Source organism: Haemorhous mexicanus, chromosome 1 (assembly GCF_027477595.1).
Source record: "Haemorhous mexicanus isolate bHaeMex1 chromosome 1, bHaeMex1.pri, whole genome shotgun sequence".
Classification (NCBI taxonomy): Eukaryota; Metazoa; Chordata; class Aves; order Passeriformes; family Fringillidae; genus Haemorhous; species Haemorhous mexicanus.
The window spans coordinates 123,089,267-123,103,702 of NC_082341.1; positions in this window are offsets into that span (position 1 = coordinate 123,089,267).

Below are 14,436 nucleotides of genomic sequence, written 5' to 3' on the forward strand. Positions count from 1 at the left end.
TATGTTGGACTGACATGCTTCTCCAAGCAAAGGAATCATCATCATTTCATTTTCAAGCTAAGTATTTTTAGTGTTTTTTGCTCCTGAGGGGAGTTTCCATCATAACCCATTGATTTGCATGGAGCTTATTGTTTGATACAAGACTGTTGGCTTTGTTTTTTTCTTTTAATTTTTTTTCTTTAAAAAAGAGAGAAAAGCACTTGAAAAAATTCCATGCTTTTCAAGAATTTTCCTTATTACAGCAGCCCTCTGTGAGTTATTTCCAGCAATTCTGAACTTTGGACTGGGAATCTTTATCATATTAAATAGTTACTATGTTGTGCAAATAAATACATGCATATGAATGTGTAAAAATTTCAAAAAATATTTATTTCCTCTGCTTTGGTAATTCCATGCAATTCACTGACACTTCAGGAACCATGCAATTTAATGCAAACAATACTCAGTTGACCAGTCTGCCAGGAGAAATAGGTATGTATTGTAAAAAAAGAACAAAGACTATATTTTTTTTCTCCTGGTTTTCTGATTCCTCATTAAATAGTAAGTTACTTTTGACAGCTGTTCATTTTTAATTTTGGCCATATGGAGGCATAGCAGAAGGATGTTTCCAACATTCTACCTATCCAGGATTACTAAAAATGAGGGAAGCAAATGTTAAATCCACAAAACCATACAGAAATGAACTTTTCATTAATTTTTCCCCCCTGAAAAAGTAAAAAAGAGAATTTCCCAAATATATCAACTGAAATTCTCATAAAACTTGACCAGACCCTGCTAAGTGGCTGGAAGCAGGAAAAACTGTTGCAATCCTGTGGTGAAACAGTAGGATTTTGAGAGGTGAGTGTTACTGGTTCAAATGAGGGAACTATTCTTTGTACTTCCCCCTGCAATTAATGTTTACAAATTCATGTTTGCAAATTAGTGTAGTTTTGCACCAAAACTCCACAGTTTTGATTTTTTCTTTTTAAAATTATATTTGTATAAGCTAAACTATTGGTGTACAGACTGGGGAGTGGATGGCCTCTGCTTTCCTTTAACATGTGCTGGCAACAGAGAAGTTCACCTGTTTTCCAAAAGAGAAAGGAGAAGACACATGGCTCCACCAATACTTTCCGGCTGGTATTCATGAAAGAAGGCATTCAAAAGCTAATATTTCATCTGTTTATTTACTACATGCCAGACTCTGGTTTTCTCAGTTGGTTGTTAAACAAAACAGCTGTCTACTACACATCTGTTTGCAAAATATATTACCAGATTGTGCAATGAAAGATTGGGGAACTTTGTTTTAATTTGAAATTAGATGGTGCAGCAATCTTGGATCCAGTATCAGTCCCTGAATCTTTGCTTTGCTTTGGAACAGTGCTGACCAAGTAACCCTCAGTACCTTCCTAGTGTCCTCCTTAATGATCTAGACCACATGGCACCAGCCTTTGCTCATATCATTTGAAGCCTGGGGAGACCAGTAATGAAAAGACTGGTCAATGAAAGATTTATCCTAATTTTGCATTATAGCAAATACATTGATTAGCTACTTATGTATTTTATAAATCATGATTGAGAGGCCTAAACATGGGATTTGAAGACCATTGACAAGAGGTCAATGTTCCTAAGCCTTTTCTTTCACCCTGGGCTGAGGTGGGGTAATTAACTTTTTCTTTGTCCTGGACTAAGCATGTATTCACAGATGGATATTGCTCTTCAGTTCATATGAGACAAACAAAAAAGATGGAAGAATCTCATGGAATATCTGAGCCCTGAGTTCTGATTTGAGCCAAGCTTCTATTTGTGTAGCTTCTCACTGCCTTCTTTCATTTTCTCCACACTTTTGCGTGGGTTGAAAAAAATTTCTTCACTTTTGAAAGATATTCTGCTGAAAAATACTTGCAAGGTCTTTGGAGATGTAATGCACTGTTCCACTAAGTGAATGACCCAAACGTTACTTGAACAAAGGCCTATCTGGTTGCTTTCGTTTGGGTGGTTGTGTTGTGAAGCCCTAAAAAACCCCAGTCATTAGAAAGCTCTCAGCAGCTGTTCTCTGAAAATCAGAGCCACCGAAGACAGTTGTAATACCAGTTGTGTTCAGATGGTTGTCAAAGTGGATCTGACAGAGCTTACTGGAGGCAACAAGAAGCAGTGACTTTCAAAAACAAAACAAACCAATCAACCAACCAAACAAACAAAAAACATAAAGGAGAAAAGAAAACAAAACAAGATGTTAAATAATAAGAGATAAGAACAGACCTAATCTACTGGAAGTAAACTCTCTCCCTCATTTGATCTGGACATCTTGAAATGTGCACGGAATGGCTCTTGCTGGGACAAAGTTTCTGGCTGTGTATGATAACAATTATTTTTTAAGTATGAGACTCACTCTTTTATGTCATGAAAAATTCCCACAATTTCTCGTTTCTCAAGGGGAATTCCAGGCACACCAAGTGAAAATTGTTTAAAGGAACATCTGTTTTGTCTCATAAATTATGTGACAACATCTTAATAGAAACACAACGTGCCTGTGTATATTTCTGTGCTTTCACCCATTAATTACAGAGAATATTAAGGTTCTATTTTACTGTGCTTAAAACATCTGGTGCCAAAAGAAGCATCAAGAAGAAGGGAAGCATGGTTATGTTATTAGGCTCAACAATCCCAAAATACTGATCAGCACTCATTACTGTCTGTTGTTTCCAAATTAAGTTAGTATTTAATCTAGAACTCATTGAATATGCATATATTTAATGAAGTTTATATTTTAAATAAATATATGTGTTCTAGCCTATTGCACAGGTTTTTTGATAAACTTAATTTATAATAGTTAACAAAAGCATTGTGTGGTCGAAATTCAGCCAGCTTTTATAACCAGCTTGGTAACACATCCAAATTCTAATCTGATGTCCTGAAAAACACCTGCAAGACTTTCTTAGAATCCAATACTACACCAGGAAGACCATTGAAGTCAAGCTTTTCATTCAGTCCTGTGGCCTCCATGTGCTAAATAACCAGCAGGTGCAGAGCAGTCAGCCCTGTCCCAGCTGGAGCAATCCCCCCCCAGGTTCCCGGTGCCCGCAGCCAAGGTGTGGGGTTGAACACTGTGTGAGAGTGAGAGCCAGCACTTCAACACTCAGACCTGACCACAGCAATGCCAGGAGAGAAAAGCAAAAGATTGGGAATACCTACTGGTTTATAAAGGAAGGCTTCCACTTTATGTAAAACTAAAACAGCTCCAAATTCCAACATCTGTTTTTATGCTTTAAATTACCCCAAGTAGTTTCTTCATTTTCCAAAATTGCACTTCCTTAAAAGGCCTCCTATTACACTATTACATTTTATTGTGCATTAAACATCTGGTATCAACAGCCTAAACAACAAAAAAGCATGATTATGCTGTCAGACTTAATAATTCAGAAATATTAACCAGCTCTTATACTATCAGGAGTTTTTCATGCAAAATTGGCCCTTAATGTGTATTTTGCACTTATGAGACTTTGCACATACCAGCATAAGATAACAGTGTTCAATCTTTCATGTAACTAACAGAGTTAATTTGCCTAAATGAAATCACTTTATCAGCAATACTCTTGCCCTGAAAAAACCAAGGGATTATCATAGTCTGTTAAAACATACCAAACTGTGATCTGGAAAATGGGGGCGGGAGGGACTTCTTCTGTGCAATAATAGATTAGGAAAGCTATTTAGCCTTAAGCAAACTTGAGAGCTATGGAGGCTGAACCATGTGGAAGGAGACCATAAAGCTCCTTGCCTGTTCAGTAACCAAATGACTGCTGCTTAGTTAGCTGTAAGCTTCAGTTTGAGACCTTTTGCTCCCATATTTAATTAAAACATCATTGTCATCTTCTGTGAGTACTGAGCTGTAATACTGCAGGCCTATTCAAGATCTGTTTCTTAATTGGTCTTAAATAGGTTAATTGCAATTCAAAGAACAAGTCATTACCAGTGGGATGCAAGTGCATGATGCAATGGGACAGAGCATGAGCTATTGGCTGTAATGCCTGATGAACAGCATAGTTATTATTTTAAGGTTATGGTTGGAAACATTTTTATTGCATAGATTCCTGGAGTTTCCTTCACCTCCTCCTTCCTACTTTTGCTCTGTGAAATCTACCCCTGCAGCTGTTACAAACTTCACATTGACTGCTTGTGAGTCTCTGCACTAATGAAAGGGCTGGGAACCTTTGGTGAATGGCATAACACCGATAATGGGGGGTTTAAGAGACCTTTTTCTTTCCTTTTATAATCAGTTGCTGACCCAAGATGACAAAACCAATGTGAGTACCTGTGAAGTCTCACTGCCTCCAGAAAACAGCCCTTGAGCCCCCATGGGGTCCCCAGATTGTCTGTGTGAGAGTGGTGTGAATATGTACCAGGGATTTAGTGGCAATGCCATTGCATTACAAACACTAACAATCAAAGCATTCTAAAATGGTACTGCAAGTGTTTTCTGACTTGTCTAATATCACTTGATTGAATAACACTCTGCAGCTTTCTTTCTCAGTTACACAAACAGATACTATTAATATATTAATGTTTCTGTGTTGTGGGCTCCAGATAGCTAGCCAGCCTTTTCAGGAAATCTTAAAACAGTGCTGAATATGGAAAATGTATAGTTATATAATCCTCAGAAAGCCTAAGTAATTTAGGCATTCAACTAGGCAGATACAGATTTTGCATTAATGTTTCAAGGAAAGTTGCATTTTTAATCCTTTTACTGGCTTCTAGTCCTGCCAGGCAGATAGTAACATCCCCTGGAAATTGAACAGAGGATAATGTAAACCTCTTCAAGATGCAACAAGACTACTATCTTCCCCAAACAACCTGAAGCACTAGGGGCTGGCATGTGCCTTGCCATGAGGAAAAAAGAAATCTGACCAACTTGTCTGGTACTTGCCTTCACATTCACTCATGTCTACTTCAGCCAACTGGTCCTGGTGTAATTATACCACCTTCCCTCTCAATGGCTGTAGTCCTGAGAAGGAAAACACTCTCTCTTCTGTATGTTTCAGAGTTTTATACCACTCACTGAAGTCCTGGCATTATATGAAGGCATTTGCAGTAGTAAAGTGCAAAGAGGTATTCAGGGGATCTCCAAAGCTTCTAAGGCCAAAACTCTGTTGGGGTATGGCTTTCTCAGATAAGAATTTGACATGCAGAAAGTGAAAGTGTTCTTGTGTAATGAAAATGTGAAAAAGATAAATTGTATATTTTAGGCTGAAAGGCTGAAAGGCTTTCCCATGGCTTTTTGAAACATTTCCTAATGCTGTTTTCCTCTGAGATGTTGTTCTTTAGCCAGATACCCTGAACAGAGAACACTGTGTCCCCAGCTTCACTCTTAGCTTTCTGGTCAGTGTAGTCTCCAAAGAGCTTAGCTGTCAGCAGGATTTGTAGATACAAATTTGATGCAACTTGGGGTTAAACCATGAATTATTTTCAAAACTAGGACAAAGGTCTTAGTTGGCATTGAAAAATGATATCAGAACTGTGGAAAGCTGAAGTGCAATTCTGTGTTTAGGAAGTTCCTGTTTCCCGGTATTCTGACTGGTACTTTACTCACTGGTAATAGCTCTAGACAATAGAGTTTGCTGTCATGACTAGATAAATCTGTATTCTTCCCCTTATTCTTGCATTTAACATAAGAATTACCTAAAGAGCTTGTTTTCAAGGAGGTACAAATAAAGTACGTTCAACATGCCTGAGCAAACACCCCAAGCATGCAGGCAGTGGGAATGTAGCAAGTGGATAGCAAAAAGAAGGTTATTTTTAGGACTTTGCAAAAGCTAAATCTGAAGACTCAAAGCATGTCACATAGGTCACTGAACAGCTGTTAGACTGTGAGCACTCTCAGTCTGCATTCAAATCAGTGAGCTGGAGGTAAGAGAACAGATTTTCAAATACTGTATATTCTCCTTCAGCTGCTTTTGTTAATCATAGAATCATACAAACATAGACTGTTAAGGGATTGGAATGGACTTAAGAGGATCGTCTAATCCCCCCACTTCCATGTGTATGGACACCTCACTAGACCAGGTTGCTCAAGGCCTTATCCAACCTGGCTTTCAATACTGCTATGGCTGGGACACCTACAATATCCCAGGGCAACCTGTTCCAATGTCTAGCTAATCTCACAGTGAGAAATTTCTTCCTTATATCGAACCTAAATTTGTCCTCTTTCAATTTGAACCCATTGCTCTTTGTCCTATTGCTCCAGCTCCTGAAGAAGAGTCCCTCTTTGGTTTCCCAGTAGGCTCCTTCAGATACTGGAAAGTTACAGTGAGGCCTTCATGCAACCTTCTCTTCTCCAAGCTGAAGAGCCACAACTTCCTCAGCCTGTCTTTGTAAGGGAGGTGCTCCAGTCCTCTTATCAACTTTGTGGCTCTCCTCTGGAGTTGCTCCAACATTTGTGTCCTTTTGTTAGGGGCACTGGAACTGTGCTCAGAACTTCAGGTGAGAACTCAAAAGAGCAGAATAGAAGGGGAGAATCACCTCCTTTGTCCTGCTGGCCACACTGCTTTTGATGCTGGCCAGGATTCAGCTGGCTTGAAGTATTACGACTCTGAAATTCTACAATTGAAACTTTTCAGCTCTGAAAAAGTGGCCACACTGAGTGGGATTCATTTGACCATACAGATATCTGCCAAGGAGACTCTACATATGAGTTCCTTGCCTTGACCCTTTTGTTAGTGACAGAGAGACGTCCTCTTTCAAGTTGTGATCCATCCCATCATAAAGCGGATGTCAAAGACTGATCAAGCACATTCTCCTTGTTTCTTGACCACTGAAGAAGCCAAGAAAAACAGTCCCAGATATAGCCATGAGTTACTGCAGATGTGCAAATTTTTTTGAGGTTATACGGCCCTTACACCTATGCTAAGAAAGTAACAAGGACCACATTTTTTATTATGGTAATGTTCAGGGAAACTGGATTCAGGAGAACATTAAACAATAAAACCCAAACAGAATGTTTTCACCAACTAAAGAGGGTCTTTAGAGGTTCATTTAGATGACAATAGCAACATGGGGATTGAAAGAAAAACTCAGTCTCAAACTTTCCAGAGAAAGTGAAGACAAATAAAATATCATTAGTCTCGAGTCTTTTGGCAGCGGGAGGAACAACATCCTCCAAAATTGCCAAGAAAACAAGTGACAGAATTATTGCTGATCACTACCTACAGAGATTTCACAAGTCAGAGTTTGCAGGCAGCAGTAATGTCTCCCATCAGAACAGCTGAGAAATTGCCATTGAGGAAAGTCATTGAGAAAATGACAAGATTTTAGGTACACAATCCTTTTCTCTAAAGCATTCTGCTTTTCAAACAAAGACAGGTAACTTCTGAGCTAAATACAAATGGAGAACACTTGCCTGGTTCCACAGAACCCACTAAATAAGGCAATATTTCAATGCACATTGATTGGTACACTATTAAACAGCCTTCCTTGCATTAGTTTGTTTTTTGTGAAATATGGTCCTGTGTGAATATTAATCTCTTGCTGATAAGTTACAACACTGTTCTGTCATATATGAAACTTTTATATAGTCACAGGAAAAGAACAAAAGGTTCACAAATGTGGTCAGAAACAAACACAGAAAAAACATTACAGTGAGTCAGCTGTTGGGGCAAACTGAAGAGTCACATAACTCGGACACATCCGTGTCTATGTGAAGGTATTTGCTATATTTTTCCTACACATTTTCTCTTCATATTTCCTCATTTTCCACTATCCTCCACTGACAAAGATGATTGAAACCTACATTACAACTTGATAAATGCCTCCTTTATAAAAAGTAACATGACAGAAACAAAGCCTTATACTTGGAATCTAAGCACCTGTTGTGTCCAAGTCTTCCAACTACTGTAAATTAAGAAAAAAATTAGTCTAGGATTTTAAGTTATTTCTATTGAGAACAGGATTTCATTCTTTCTAGCCCAACAAATCATTTCCCCTTGATAATCCTTAATCTGTAGTAAATACTTGGGAAAAATCAAACAGAATTTTTCCTACAGAAATCCAAGGATACATGACCTTATCACCAATCCTAATTTGGCAGATGTAAACTGTCTATGTTGTCATAAGGTAAATGCAAGGCATTTTTACATTTTCATTTGCTCTTTTGCATTCATCCAGAGGTTGGTAGCCTCTAAAAGGAACATGTATATTACAGTACTATCTACATTCTTACTTACAGCTGCAGATTCCCTGCCTTTCTAAATTATTATTTATATAATTATAATTGTTAACTTATAAACAAACTTATGTGCATCAGGACATAAGTTGTCCTGAAGGTCTGGAAAAGAATCAGGGAAGAAGAACATCATAGGAAAGGCAGTTAGGAATAGAAGACATTTTTCAAGTTGCAAGAATCATTCTTCTCGCCAAGGGTTCAGAAAAGGGAAAAAAAAATTAAAGTATAAATTCTGTCACTCACAATGGAAATACTAATAAAGATAGCAAAAGAAAATATTGAAAACAATTTGATAAAAGTATAAAAACAATAACAAGAATGTTTGTCATAACAGAGAAGAAAATGTGTGAAACAACTTTTGAGGGCTGAGAAATCGCTCAAATATGAATAGAGCTGTCAAGAATCAAAATGCTATAGGAAAAAATTTGGGTGAATTCTCTGTGTTGATGGCTGATCTAGAAGAGGACATACAGGATCTTGTACAGGAACTTTTCTGTACAAGGAACAAGGATCAAGAATCCCAATGAGGAGAGAATGCCATGACAGTCTTGCAGGGAGTCTCTTCTAGAGGCTGGAGAAGAAGCCTCTTCTTTTGGACTTATAAATAATCTGGAAAGAGGGGTGACGAAGTTTCAGATGATTCAAAGTCATTCATGGTAGTAAATGTCTACAAGGAGTTACAAAAGCATCTCATGGTACTGGATGACTAAGAATAATATAAGAAATTCAGTATCCAAAAGCATCAAATAATGCAAGTAGGGGAAAACAATCATCAACTACGCATACACAGATGCTTTCATTTAGCTATTACTGCTCAGCAAAGCCATCCTCACTCATTGTGGGTATGAAGATTTAAGCTTATTAGTCAGAGGCAGTAAAAAAATCCCATATAGATTGTTAGAAAATATTGGGAAAGGAATCAAAAACAAACCAGAAAGATCATTATGCAGTTGTGAATCCCTGTGTGTCCCATGAGTTCTGCATGCTGCTGGTTCCTTCCATATCAGAAAGGCTATGAAGAAGCAGCAGCAGAAAAGTGTGAAAATGGTGATCAGAAGAACAGAGAAAGGATTCCTTCATGAACAGAGATAAAACAGACTCAACTCTGCTCAGTGTGGAAAGGGACAGTTTGAGGGCAAGTCTATAAAGCCACAAAAATCATGGAGATGAAGAACTGGGAACAACTAGTAGTTGCCTCTCTCCATTATCAAAAAAAGTGCATAGCCAGGCAGCAAAACAAAAAGGCGTTATTTTTTTCACATGGTAATTTAGTTGTAGAGCTCATTTCGAGGATATCATAGATTCTGTACATGGGTGTAAAAATAGGGTTAAGTGGAAAGATGTGGCTGGCATGTCCAGCCCATAAAGTACGTAAGATTGCACAAAATGGGAGTGTGTTTGAGGGGAATGTTGAGATGTGCATGCCCTAGCATTGTCATATATTATTAAAGAACACATACTGGATAGAACAAACTGTGGCCTGACCCAGTATGAGGAGATGTACGGGGTCCAGTACATCCCAGAAGCTTTTCAGGCTTCTCTAGTTAATATCAGTTGGTGCCTGTCTGGTAGATACAAGTGTCTAGAACTAACTGGGGATTTCTACGTTTGAGAAACATCGTGAAGAAACAGCACTGCCTTTATGTGCCACATGGGATCACATTGTGATAGTAAAGAAGAGGCTTTTGTGAAGAGAAAAATATTAAGAGTGACTGTTACTGGCCTCATTTGGGGACTGGATGGAGATTAGAAAATCTGTAAAACTTCAGAAAACAGACTTTTTTTTTTTGGTCTCTTAATAAGCATCCAAACTCTGTAAGACAGTAAGTCCTGCTGTAAGTTATGTCCTACCTATCTGTGGTAATAGATGCAAACATCTCTCCTTATGGTCTCTCTTAATGATGGACATTCTTCTTTGCAGACAAACATTTTGCTCATTTCCATTTTTAGAGATGTTATAAATCTTACTTCATGCTTGGTGCTAAAACTGCTTGCAGCAGGAATGGGAAAACAATGGTTGCAGAAAAGATTATGCTTTAAGAAATTAAACTAATGTAGTACCAAAGCCTTCTGTAGCAATAATTTTGCTGTGTCCCAGTATTTGGGATCTTTTGCTATGTTATTTCCCACATCTGGGCCTTGGCAGGTGGAGAGGTGCACTTAACTTCCTTCAGCTCTGTGCCATTACATTGTATTTGTTTTCACTGTTTGCACAGATGTAACTGTAAAAACTTTACTTGAATGGGAGCTGTGAGAGCTTGGGAAAACCCACCTGGAAAACCAGCTTGGTTTTTTTTTTAATATATTTTGTTCAGAATTACTTACTAAACTTGTAGGCTTAGGGAGAGCTTAAATAAAACCAATGTAGAATTTTAAATGGGGGAGAGGGGAAAGCTTCATGAAGCAGAAGTACAAAACCATAGTAAAAAGAATAGGTCACCAAGAGTTAATGGGGAGTCAGAAGAAGATGGTGCCACTCATCATTGATTTTGTAGATGAAATGTATAAAGAGCATAGAATGGGACAGTGGAGCCACCAAAAGGTTGAGCAAGAATTTGTCTTACCCCTCTGCCCTGGAAATGTTACATACCCACTGCTCTCCTGCCAACCTGCTAAGGCTGTGGGAAGTAGGCTGGACTCTGAAAAATGGCAGTCTAGGACCAAGGATTCAGTGAGACCCACAGATTCAACGTGGACATTTTGTGTCTACTCATGACAAATGAAAAGTGTCTCTCTATAGCTGCAAGCTGTGAAGACACTGTGGATTTACAGCCTCATCAGTGCAGACACTCCAGGCCAAAGATGGGCTTTCAAAGTCCCCATGAAGCTCCTCTCATGGGGAGCAAGGCTGTACAGATGGGTTGTGGAAATGAAGGGTCTGGAAAGGTGCACAGAGAGCTGTTCCTGATGATTAGTCACTAGGAGGAAAGAGCAAAGTTTCAATGTTTGGAATGAGTCAGCCTTCCTGTCTAATCAATGGGCGCAGGAGCATCTCTGTATACTGTCTGTACAGAGTTACTGTCATAAGTTCAACATGATTGGTCAGAAATATTGCAAAGAAATCTGTGATAAGGTCACTGATTGAGCAGCGAATAATTTTTGCTTTTGTTTCATTTGGAAAAGCAATAGTCACAGCACCCTAGATGTTCCCATATTATTTTCATCCCCAGGAATCCTCTTGCTTCCCAAGAGCGAAGGCCTACACTTCAAAACTGAGCTGGATGCCAAATAGTAATGAATAGGAGGGAAAATTTTCCAGCAACTTCTACACTTCTGAAAACTTAAAACTGGAAACATTAGCACTTCCCATCTTCTTTGGGAAATAAGGTGCATTCTAGGATGACATCTCTAAACTCTGAAAGTGAGACCTTTCTGCAAAGGTCACTTTATTTTAAAATAAACCCCTTGTTGTAATTTGTGGAGGGTGTGACTATTTAGACAATTACTGGTGATGAAAATGAGAAACCCAAAGCCTCAGTAATTTTTAGCCCTTGGGGAAAGAACAAACTAAACTGGTACTATTTGCAGTACAGCATTAGCCAAACACAGACATGGACACACTTGCAGAAGGGCATCAATGCCCCAAAGAGCTACATGTTGATGAAGATAGGAAATAGAATATTCATAATATAAGGAAAGAGGATTTTTTTCCATCATAAATGAATAGAACTGATCATTTCAAGGATTTGTTGGGGTTTTATAATGCATGAAGTGTTTCATACTGTCCTTTGAGTAAATTATTCTTAGCTGGATGATTTCTTAAAGGTTTGGAAACAGAAAACAGGTTTGAAAACTCAATTTTCCACCCATGATTTAAGTAAATGTTTTTGCAGGTGTTGCTCAGTTCCATACCTGACCACAGTGAGCAAAATAAATAAAAAGAAACAACAAAGAAGATGTAGGTTAGAGGCCAAGTCCTGATGCAGTATAAATGGATGTCAATTCTCTGATTTTAATTTTGCTAAACCACTTTGGACCTAGCTATCTGGGAAAATTTTCAATCTATCACGTACTTAGCCTGAATTAAAAAACTAGGCAATCTTATTTTTCTTCCAATCCTATTTCTCCAAAGCATCAATATGTGGTTTTTGCCAAAGGATATGAAAATTAAACCATGAGGTCACCTCATCCTATAAATCTGCAGCCTCCAAGGTTGTGATCTGCCCTGGAATTCTTTCTTTGCTGGTGTCCCTTTTGGGAAAAAATCCCCTGAATTCTTAGTATAAATTACGTCTTGGCATACCTAGAATTTTTTTTTTCTTTTGTAGATTTATTGACCCATTTCCTAAAGCATGGATTTCTCAGGTTCTTGCATTGTCTGTAGAGACAATGCAAGAACCTGAGAATGGAACTTAAAGCATCTGTTATTGGAGGTGGTTGCTTTTCTGTCTATACCTGGCTGCATATCAGGATGTTAAACTCCATATCAGCATGTGAACACCACATCATTTTCATCCAAAATAAAGGCATGAATGGTAGAAATGCAGAGGAGATTGAGGCATGTTCACAGCAAAGCTCAGAAGGTAAGTAAAGAGACAAGCCTAAGCCAGATACAACTTGTACTGTGTACATGCGATGTTCATAGAAGAGTTACAATGGATCAAGTGAATTTATTACTACTCTCCTGAAAGTTGTCAGAACAAAACCTATTTGATGACATGAGTCTGTCACTTACTTGTTTGTGTCAGGGCAGAAATAGATATGAGCAGTTTCTTAGTGCATCCTGACTATACTTACTCTTAAGTTTTACAAACTAGGGATGGGACTTGGAGCCAACTGGTCTGTAGCACCATGACTGGCTCTTTGTATTATTTCAGTAAAGATTAACTCCACTGCAGTCAACTGAATTACATAGAAGGAAATACTGTGTGTGTTAACAGAATCTAACTAATTCATTTCACTGGCATAATTCACATTTTCAGTGACATGATTTGGTAGAACCAGTTTTAATGAGAGTATTGTAGGTAGTCTGGAGTACATAACAAATTTAATCCATGTGTTATTGTAAACACCTAACTGGGCATTAAGGAATGTATTTTGCAACAAAACATTTATAATATCAGCAAACAAATCTGCTTTACTCTATCACTGAATGCAATACAATGTTACACAATTTTTACCAGGATTTTTTACCATCCTTCTGCTGCCATTAAGGGCATAAAATTATTTGGTATTCTCCTGAGAGAGTGATTCACCCATCAGAAACATTTCCTTTAACCTAATTTATCTGTTGCTGTCAAAAATACATATTTTTAAAACTTTATTTCTAGAGAGTCATTAAGTGATTAAAGCCAAATGAGAGGAAAGCAGACAGTTGGTAGCACAACATAAATCATAATCGAAACCATCCTGGTAGTATAACACCGCCAGACATTTTGAGTGGTTTGCGAGGCTCTGAAGAGTTGCACGGTAGTATGGCTTTTTAACATCCTGCTCAGTAGTTAAAGGGTATTCAGCCTGATCTGCTTTTGTTGATAGCTGATATTATTTGACATTTTAACAAGGTTCTGTATTTGCAGAAGCATCTTATGGCACCACTTTCAACATCAGAGTCTATCACAAAAAACATTTCAACTGTTTTGCAAACAAACTTTCTTCCAGTTAATAATTAAACAGAGGAACAGCTTGCGGTATATGCTTGGAACTAATTTTACTATATATAGTTGGAAATGACAAGAGCACATGAAGATGTGACTGAAGCCTGGTAGCATTTAAATACTCAGTACTTCCTCTGTTACCTTGACTAGTGTAAAGTTGGTTCCCAAGGTAAAAACTAAGTGGTCTGCTGGCATATGGTATAACCTCCATTTGAGCGCTAAAAGCTGGATGCTGTTTTTGTGAAACAGATGTTGTTGAGTGCAGCAATGCACAACTGACTCTATCTAACAGCTGGGAATCCTTCGTGACCCATATAGCTAGAAATAAACATGGTCCTATGCTTGGCAAAAGTGTAAGGAAGCAAATTTTCATTTGTTAAGGGCTTATCAAAATGAAGAATAAATGTTTTTAGCCATAAACTGATTTTATTCACAAGAGTAATCTTTCCAGCAGCTTATGCGATGGCCTCATAATATTACAGGCACCCTTTGCCAGATGAAGGCTGCAGTTGCACTGACATATAGTGCAGATGGAAAATAAACATCTGCCTCAATCAAGAGAGAAGACCAAAGACAAGGTTGACAAATATTATCTGGCATGACTATCTTTGCAGGAAAGCATATAAATGCTACAGGACCAAAACC